This window comes from Hemiscyllium ocellatum, unplaced genomic scaffold, assembly GCF_020745735.1.
Source record: "Hemiscyllium ocellatum isolate sHemOce1 unplaced genomic scaffold, sHemOce1.pat.X.cur. scaffold_116_pat_ctg1, whole genome shotgun sequence".
Classification (NCBI taxonomy): Eukaryota; Metazoa; Chordata; class Chondrichthyes; order Orectolobiformes; family Hemiscylliidae; genus Hemiscyllium; species Hemiscyllium ocellatum.
In genome coordinates, this window is record NW_026867694.1 from 749,405 (window position 1) to 759,431 (window position 10,027).

Genomic DNA, 10,027 nt, shown 5'->3' on the forward strand with positions numbered 1-10,027 from the left:
ATGCACCAATTGAAGCCGAGCAGGTTAGGTGAATCAACCATACGTTTTTAAAGAAAGGGAATAGAGATAATCCTGAGAACTACAGATCTGTCAGTCTTCTGCCTGTGATGTGCAGAGGACGCTGAGAGACAGGATTCATGATTTCTTGGCAAACCATAGTTTGATTACAAAGAATCAGCATGGCCTTGTAAGGGACAGATCATGCCTCACAAATCTTGTTGAACCCTTTGAGAATGTGACAAAATGCATTTATGGCTCATTGAAAAAGTACAGAGCGTGGGATGCAGGGAAACCTGTCTGTCTGGATACAGAATTCCTGGCCCATAGAAGACAGAGGGCGATGACAGATGGAAAGCATTCATCCTGGAGCTCAGTGACCAGTGGTTTTCTACAGGGAGAGGTTACAGGACCTCTGCTCTTTGTGACTTTACGAATGACTTGGATGTCTGAGTGGAAGAGTGGGATAGAAACTTTGCCAATGAGACGAAGGTTGGTGGAGTGGTGAGTAGTGTGGAAGTCTGTTGGAGGTTGCAATGGGACATTGACAGGATGTAGAGCTGGGCTGAGAAGTGGCAGATGAAGTCAAATCTGGAAAATTGTGAAGTGATTCATTTTGCCGAATACGCGGAAAAATACAGAATACTGGATAGTGTGGAGGAACAGATCGATCTTGGATTTCATGACCAGATAACTGTCAAATTTGCCACCCAAGCTGATAACGTTGTTAAGAAGGAATATGTTTTATTGGCTTTCATTAGCTGGGGGATTGCGTTTTAAAGCCATGAGGTTATGCTGTGTTTCCAGAGAGCCCTGTTCAGACGCCACTGAGAATATTATGTTCAGTTCAGATCCCCTTAATACAGGACGGATGTGGAAGCTTCAGAGAAGGTGCAGAGGAGATGTACCAGGATATTGCCTGGACTGGAGAGCATGTTTTATGAAGAAAGGTTGAGTGAGCTTAGGCTGTTCTCATTGTGGTGAAGAAGGTTGGAGTGGCGAATTGGTATAGGTGAATAAGAAGGTGTAAGGGAAAGATAGAGTGTATAGTATGAAATCTCTTTATCCCATGGCATGCATGGTACAAGGGGGCATAATTTTAAGATGATTGGAGGATATGTATGGGGAGATTTCAGATCGTGGTTCGTTACACAGAGTGGTCGATGGGTGTAATGGTGCATTTGATAGAATCTTGGTTAGGCACATGGATGATAGTAAAATGAAGGGTATGTAGGTTAGTTTGATCTTACAGTCGGGTAAAAGGTTGGTATGGCATCATGGCCGAAGGGTCTTGTGCTGTACTGTTCTGTGTTCTATGTTCCGTATGGTAAACTGGATAATAAGCTGGGTAATAAATTCCTGAAGAAGGGTTCATGCCCGAAACGTCGACTCTCCTGCTCCTTGGATGCTGCGCTTTTCCAGCAACACATTTTCAGCTCTGAACTCCAGCATCTGCAGTCCACACTTTCTCCTAATAAGCTCAGATCAGTGTAAAAGGATATGGCATTCAGGAGGAGCTAGTCAACTGGATACAAATTGGCTTGATGGTAGGCGACAGAGGGTGATGGGAGACGTGTCGTTTTTCTGACTGGAGGCATGTGACCAGCGGTGTAGTGGGTCCAATATTGTTTGTCATTTGGATACATAGTTTGGATGGGAATATTGGTTTCCTGGTAAGTAAGTGTTTTGGGTGATACTGCAATTGGTGGTAAAATGAACAGTGAAGAAGGCTGTCTGTGGTTCAACAGGATGAACAGTACTGCTGGGATAGTGGGCTGAAAAATAGCAGATGGAGTTTAATTAGATCAATGCAAAATGTTCCATTTTGGTAAAATAACCCAGAGTGAGACTTTAAAAGTTCATGTTCGGGTCTTGCGTAGTGTTGTCAGTCAGAGACCCATGGATGAGGTACACAGTTCTTTGAAAGTGGTGTCACAGGTAGATCGGCTGGTGAAACAGGCATTTGGGATGGTTACCTTCTTTGGGCAGAGCATTGAGAGTAAGAGCTGGGATGTCAAGATGCTGCCTGACCTGCTGTGCCTTTCCAGTACCACGATCATCTAGACTCTGGTTTCCAGCATCTGCTGCCCTTGTTTTTACCATGTTACATCTGTACAAGAGGTCACCGTAAAAGCATTGCTGATATGTAGGAAGAACTCATTAGGTTAACTTACCTCCTTTAGTGAAGGATATCTGACATTCTAAGCTGGTCTGGCTAACATGTGTCTCCGGACCCACAGCAATATGGCTGATCCTGTGCTCTCTCTGGGCACTTCGTAGTGGGAGAAAGAATGCTGGTCCAATCAGTGACACCCACATCCCATTAATGAATAAATTAAAATACACGTGTTCCTCCCTATCTCTGCAAACCCTTCCATCTTGACCAATCTGTACTGGCTTTGTAACACCATTCAGACCCGAACCACTGTCTGTAACAGTCTCACCACCGCCAGAAACTTCACTTCTCCCTGTTCCTGTCGTATCATTAAACCCTGATCATGATTCCCATTCAAACTGGCCTCCTCCTGCTAGCAGACCCTTTGCAATCCCTTTAACACTTACTCTTCAAATATTCTCTTACTTCAGGATGCTAAGTCGTTTTTGGTGACCGTCTTAGCCTCATAATCTAATATGATCCATTTTGCCCTGAGTGAGGGACGGGTGGGAATTTCTTGCTGAGGTTTCGTGTTTCAATGGAATGTCCTTCTGTTGTGTATTTTTCACTGTCGCTCAAATGTTTTCCATTGTTCATTTACAGACACATTTTTCAGTTTGTTTAGATTGTTTATCTTGGTCAGTTCTCCTCTCAACCTCATGTAACTGTCTATGTTTGTTTCTAGTTGTAACTTGTCCTTTCTGTGATTCACTTTAAAAGTTTAAATTCCTTTAAACTGCACTTCATCACAATTTCTCAGAGGATCTCACCAGGTGACATTACTCAGTCACTAAGTTCCATCACACAACGGTCGGTCTGACATAGTCACATCCCTAGCCAGTTGCACAATCTGTTATCAAAGAAACACTGAAAAAAATCTCCCAACCCCACTTCCAACATCACTGTTGTCAGTGTGATTGACCAGATTTTACGAAAATTGAAGTTTCACTGAATTATCCCAAGCCTTTGTTAACAATTTCAATGAGTTCCTGTTTAATGCAGTGATGAGCAATGGAATACTGTTCGTTGGCTAAAACTGCTCTGCTGCTTGTGTGCTGGGCACTTAGTAGCCAGTATTTACATTCAGATTGACTCCATTTCATGATCTGTGGTGAAATGCTTTCGCCTTTGTTATCCATTATTGTTAGTGTTACCCATTTTGTCTGAGTTTGCACAAGATTGTGAACCAATTGAATATTTTTGTTCACCCTATATCCATGTCTCTCTGTTGTCTAAATCTCTTTTTTCTGAGCCTTAACTCCGTCGACGTTGCAGCGACGTTGTCTATTCAAAATAAAACATAACTTAATCTTCCCCACAATTTTCCGTCACGAATCTATTCACTGATGTACAATTTTAGTGAAACTCTGTCCCATCCTGTTCTTCACTGCTTGTCTTCAGCTACATTCCATGCTCTTCCAATGCTACACCTTTTCTCTTTGGATTTGGAAAGCTCCTTTCACCTGAACCCTGTCCCTGCATCCTCTCTGTCAGTTGAAAGCTCTGTCCATAAACCTACCAACGTGATTGGGCAGGACACTGGTCCCAGCACGGTTCCAGTGGGACCATCCAAATAGATTATTATTTATTAAATCAGGTATGGGATGTAGGTATCTCTGGTTGACCAGCCTTTCTTGCCCAGCCCGAGCTGCCCTTAAACTGAGTAACTTGCTCGGTCATTTCAGAGGGTCATTGAGAGGCAAACACTTTGCTGTGTGTATGTCGTGCAGACCACGTGAGGATGGGCAGATGTCCTTCTCGAAAGGACAAGTGTTTGGGTTTTTTGTACATCAACAATGGTCTCACATTTATTTGTGGATTGTTAATTACTATTTTTTAAATTATTGATTTCAAATTCCACCATTTCTGATCGTGGGATTCCAGCCTGCATCCCTTGAACATTAGCTGAGGTTTGGGATACATGCTCGAGCAATAATACCACGAGGCCATCACTTCACCTGCTGACAGGTTTCTCATTCCTGACAGGTTATACCAGTGCATCATGAAGCAAAACCTGTTCTTCCAACACAGTTATGTGTTCCTGATATCTTCCAGGACTCTGGTGATATCACTTTGTATCTCACTCTTGCTCTTGCTCTCACTTTCTCTCTGTCTCTCTGTCTCTCTTCTCGCTCTCCTGATTTTCCAGATCTCTATGTCTTCAATAATTTGTAACTTCTATAACAGTTCATATCTCTGTAACCTTCTCCTAGCCCAATAGTTCCTCCACATATTTGAAATGTACTGCATTCCGGACTACCATCCCTTGTGCTGTAACTTGCTTCAGTGTTTACAACATTCCTTATCTCGGTAGTCTCCTCCTCCAATAAATGGTGACAGTGGCATGCAGCACGAAAACTGTTCCTTCAGCCCAACTAGTCCATGCTGACCAGAGTCCATGAACGAGTTGCGTTTCCCTGTATTTGACCCGTGTCCCTTCAAACCTTCTCCTCCCCATGTAACTGCCCAACTTTTACATGATGTAATTGTACTGTTCTCTATCATTTCCCCTGGAAGCTCATTCCATAACTGCACCATCCTCTGTTTAGAATATTTTCTCCTAAAAATCTCTTTTAAGTATTTCCTCTCCCATCTCATATTTATGCCCACTAGAACACAGAACATGAAAGTGCAATACAGACCCTTCTGCCTTCGATTTGGCGCCAACCTGTGGACCCAATCTGAAGCCAATCGAACCAACACCATCCCAATTCTTGTCCATATGCCTACCCAAAGACCGTTTAAATGCCTTTAGAGTTGACCGCGACTATTCTGAGTAAAGAACCTACCGCTGGCATCTATCCCATATCTATTTATTCATATTAATATCTGCCTCAATTTAAAGCTATCTCCCCTCATGCTAGGCCTCGCCATCCAAGAGAAAAGGCTCTCACTGTCCAACCCATCTCTCCTGCTGATTATCTTATATATCTCAATTAATTGACCTCAAACACATTCTCTTGAACAAAAAAGCGCAAAGTCCCTCAGCCTTTCCTCATAAGACCCTCCCTCCATACCAGGTAACTTCCTAGTAAATCTCCTCTGAATCATTTTCAAAGCCTGCACATCCATCCGGGATGACCTGAACAAATGTGGCCACACCAGAGTTTTGTACAGCTGCAGCATGATCTAATGGTTCTGAAACTCAATCCCTCTCCCACTACAAGCTCACAAATTGAATGGCTCCTTTAACCTGAGTGGCAACTTTCAACGATCTATGTACATGGACATAGATATCTATCTGTTCATCTACACTACCAACAATCTTACCATTATCCCAGTATTCTGTGTTCCTGTTACCCTCTCCAGAGTGAATCGCCTCACACCTTTCCACATTAAACTCCATTTGCGAATTTTCAGTCCAGCTGTGCAGCTTATCTATACCTTTCTATAAAATACAACATCTTTTGTCACAATCCACATATCTACCAACCTTAGTGTCTTCTGCAAATTTATGAACCCATCCTTCAATGCCCTCATTCAGGTCATTTATATAAATGACGGCAACAGTGGACCCAAAACACATCCTAGCAGGATCCAATAGTAACTTAACTCCAGAATCAATCTTTCTCATCAGCCATTACCCTCTGTCTTCTTTCAGTGAGCCAATTTCTGATTTGCTTAATCACCCACAATCCCATGCCTCCATATTATCGGCAATAGCCTAACATGGGGAACCTTAACAAACACCTTACTGAGAAAAATACACCACATCAACTGCTTTACCGTCATCCATTTCTGTCTTTGTTCTCCTTCTTAAAGACCTCACTAAGGTTTGTTAGGCACGACCTACCCTTCAAAAAACCGTGTTGACTATCCCTAGTCAACTTACTGATTTCCAGATGAATATAAATCCTATCCCTTACAAGCCTTTTCAACACATTACCCAGAATCAAATTAAGACTCACACATCTATAACGACCAGGACGGTCTCCACTCCCCTATTTGGGGTGGCCCGGTGGTGCAGTGGTTAGCACTGCTGCCTCACAGAACCAGAGACCCGGCTTCAATTCCTGCCTCAGCCAACTGTCTGTGTGGAGTTTGTACATTCTCCCCGTGTCTGTGTGGGTTTCCTCCCACAGTCCAAAATGTGCAGGTTAGGTGAATTGTCCATGCTAAATTGCCCATAGTGTTAGGTGAAGGGACAAATATAAGGGGATGCATCTGTGTGGTTTGCTCATCAAAGGGTCGGTGTGGACTTGCTTGGCCGAAGGGCCTGTTTCCACAGTGCACGTAATCTATTCTAGGGGGCCAACATTTGCTCTCTTCCAGCCTTCTGGCACTCATCCTGTAAACAATGACGACAGAAAAATCAAAGCCAAAGGCATGGCAATCACCTTCCTGGATTCCCAGAGAATCCGAGGATAAATCACATCCAGCCCTGGGGACTTATCTATTTTTAGACTTTGCAGAATTGCTAACACCTCCTACTTCAGCATTTCGATCCAATCTTGTTATGGACTCCACTATCCTGGGGTAATTATGTTGGCTCATCACCTTATCCGTATTCCTCGTGGAGAATGATACAAATATTTCTGCTCGGGTCCCTGCCAGTACTTTGCCACAATGTACTGGGATACACATGTTCAGGACCTAGTGCTTTCTCTACCTTTGTGTCCTAAGACCTCCAGCACCACCTCTTCTGTAAACGGAACTCTTTTCAAGCCATCACTGTGTCTTTAACTGACTTGTCCGCAGTAATTTCTGACATAGAATGGTCATTTAGGATCTCGCCCATCTTCTGTGATTCCACTCATGGATGGCCTTATTGATATTTGCGGAGCGCTAGTGTCTCTCTTGTTTTTTTGTGCTTGTGTGCTCTAGAATTTCCTTGCATTCTTCTTAACCTAAAATGCCATTTCTATCTCATCCCCCTATGTTGCTTTCCAACTTATCCAGCCTCTCAATTTCTGTCAAACCCTCCAGTATCAATAACATTTTCGTCAATCTTTGCTCCATTTGCAGTTTCAGGAAATGCTTCCTAAAGCAGGAGGATCAGAATTCTATGCAGTACTCCAACTGTACCCAGCAATGACTTATACAGACATATCATGATGTTCCAACTCATGTAGTCTTTGCTGTGACCTATGAGAGTAAGTCTGCTAAATGCCCTTTCCTCACCCTGTCCACGTGTGATGCCACATCGAAGGAACAATGTAACTGTACTCCTTGGTCTTTCTCTCTCTCTGTTTCCCAAAACTGCCCAGGGCCGACCATTAAATGTGTTGGTCCTCCCTAGTTTGTTTTAACAAAATCCAGCAACTGAATTCCACTCCATCTTTCTTTCCTTGGCCCCCTGACTGTTGTTCGAGATCCCCCTCGATAACTCTATTCCCTGCGCACTATAACCCGTGTTCTATCAGGACTTTCATCAACAATTTACAAACAATGACTCCTATGGTCTTAGCGAAATAATTTGTGTAAATAATGCATAACAGTGGATCTAGTAATGTTCCTTATTGCACACTCCTAGCGATAGGTCCGTTGTCTGCACAACAAGCCTCTCCCACCACCCTCTGTCTCCTACTGTCAAGCCAATTTTGTATCCAGTTGGATAGCTCTCCCTGTGGTCTAACCTTACTAACCAGTGTTCCACGTTAAACCCTGTCCAAGGCTTTGCTGTGGTCAGTATAGACAACGACTCCTGTTCTGTCACCATGTATCTTCTTAGTCACCTCTTCAACAAACTCATCGAGGAGGAAGTGAGGGCTGCAGATGCTGGAGATCAGAGCTGAAAATGTGTTGCTGGAAAAGCGCAGTAGGTCAGGCAGCATCCAAGAACAGAAGATTCGACGTTTCGGGCACAAGATCGAATCTCCTGTTCCTTGGATGCTGCCTGACCGGATGCGCTTTTCCAGCCACATATTTTCAGCTCTTCAACAAACTCAGTCAAGTTTGTGAGACACTACTTGTGCAGGCTTCCAGCTCATCCCCCGTGGCTGTCACAGATATGAATACCTCTTTAAGGGACACTTCTTCCTGAGTTACCCCCAATGTCCTCAGATATACATGATTAGCTCCAGGGATGTGTCTACTTTTTATGCATTTTAAAATCTCCAACAACTCTTGTTCTGATATGCAGACTCTTTTGAAGATTGATTTCCCTGACTTCCCCAGTCTTTAAGTTCTGATGTGAAATTTTCGTTCAGGATCTCACTCATTTCTTGTGGTTCCATAAATGAATTATCCCATTGATCTTCAAAGGGGCACATTCTGTGCCTAGTTAACCTTCTCTCTCTAGTATTCATGAAGAATCCCTTTGGATTTTCCTCAGCATTACCAGCCAAAGTTTTCTCAGGTCTCCTTTTTGCCTTACTGCTCTCCCTCTTCAGTCTATTACTGTACCCACAATGTTCTTTGAGGAATCCAGCTGGCCATATATGACATGGACCGCCTTTTTCTTGATCAGAACCTAAATAACCCCAGTCATCCAGAATTTTCTACTTGTAATCAGCATTGTCCTTCACACTAACAGAAATATCCTCACCCTGAACTCTCATTTTATCTTTCTTTTGAAAGCTTCCCACCTGACTGAGGTCCATTTACCTGCAAATAATCTCCACAATCAACTGTTAAAAGATCTTGACCAATACCTTATGGATTGGGTCAGGCCAATGTTGCTGTTTCACTTATGTACCAGGCCTGTCCTTTTCCATAACTGTTTTCAAACTAATATAGTTGTGCTCACTTGTCAAAGTGCTCCCCAACTAACACCTCAGTCCCTTTCCCTACCTTGTTTCCCAAGGGGAGGTCAGATTTTGCCCATTTCTCGAGGGGGGGGGCAAAAAATCAGTGAAAATTGTGCACATCAGTACACATGACATAGATACACTCAGGTGTGCTCTGGTCAAGTGAGTATTGGGAGTTAGGTAAGAAGTTAAAAAGCAGGACTACAAGGGCAGTGAGCCCCAGAATCCTCCCAGTGCCATTCGCCAGCGAATACGGAAATAGAAAGATAAACCAATAAATGAGTGCCTTAGGAGCTGGTGGAGGGGGAAGGGTTTTACATCTTGGATCATTGGGATCTCTTCTGCAGTAGAGGTGACCTGGAGAAGGGGAACGGGTTAGACTTGAACCAGAGGGGTACTAGCAACCTGGGAGGGAGATTTGCTAGTGTTACCTGGGAGGGCTTAATGTGGTTTGCCAGATGATTGGGATTCTGAAAAAGAGAGAGACCATCGGACAGACAGAGGAAAATACACCAGCCACCGAGAGCATGTTTCCGATCCAGAATATCCAGGGTCATAGTCAAGGGAGAGAGAAAAAAAGAAAACTTCTGCTTTAAAGGGCATTTATTTCATGAGGCCTGACTGGTAAGGCAGGTGAGCTCAGAAGCATGGATTGGCTCTGGGGACTGGGATGCTATAGCCATAACAGAAACATGACTGAGAGAACAGCAGGACTGGTAGCTCAGTGCTCCATAATACAGAAGGTACAGACGTGACAGAAAGACAAGTAAGAGAGGAGGGGGATTTGCCCTTTGGTAAGGGAGGACATAACATCAGTGCTCAGATACGGTACTCCTAAAGAGTCATCAAATGAGGACATATGGTTAGAAGTTAGAAAGAAGAATGGGGTATTCACTTTGTTGGGACTGTTTTACAGACTCGCAAATAACCAGCGGGTATGAGAAGAACAGAAGTGTAGAGAGATTGTAGATTGGATTTGGAATAAGAGCTGCAAATGTGTTGCTGGTCAAAGCACAGCAGGTTAGGCAGCATCTCAGGAATAGAGAATTCGACGTTTCGAGCATAAGCCCTTCATCAGGAATAATTATTCCTGATGAAGGGCTTATGCTCGAAACGTCGAATTCTCTATTCCTGAGATGCTGCCTAACCTGCTGTGCTTTGACCAGCAACACATTTGCAGCTGTGA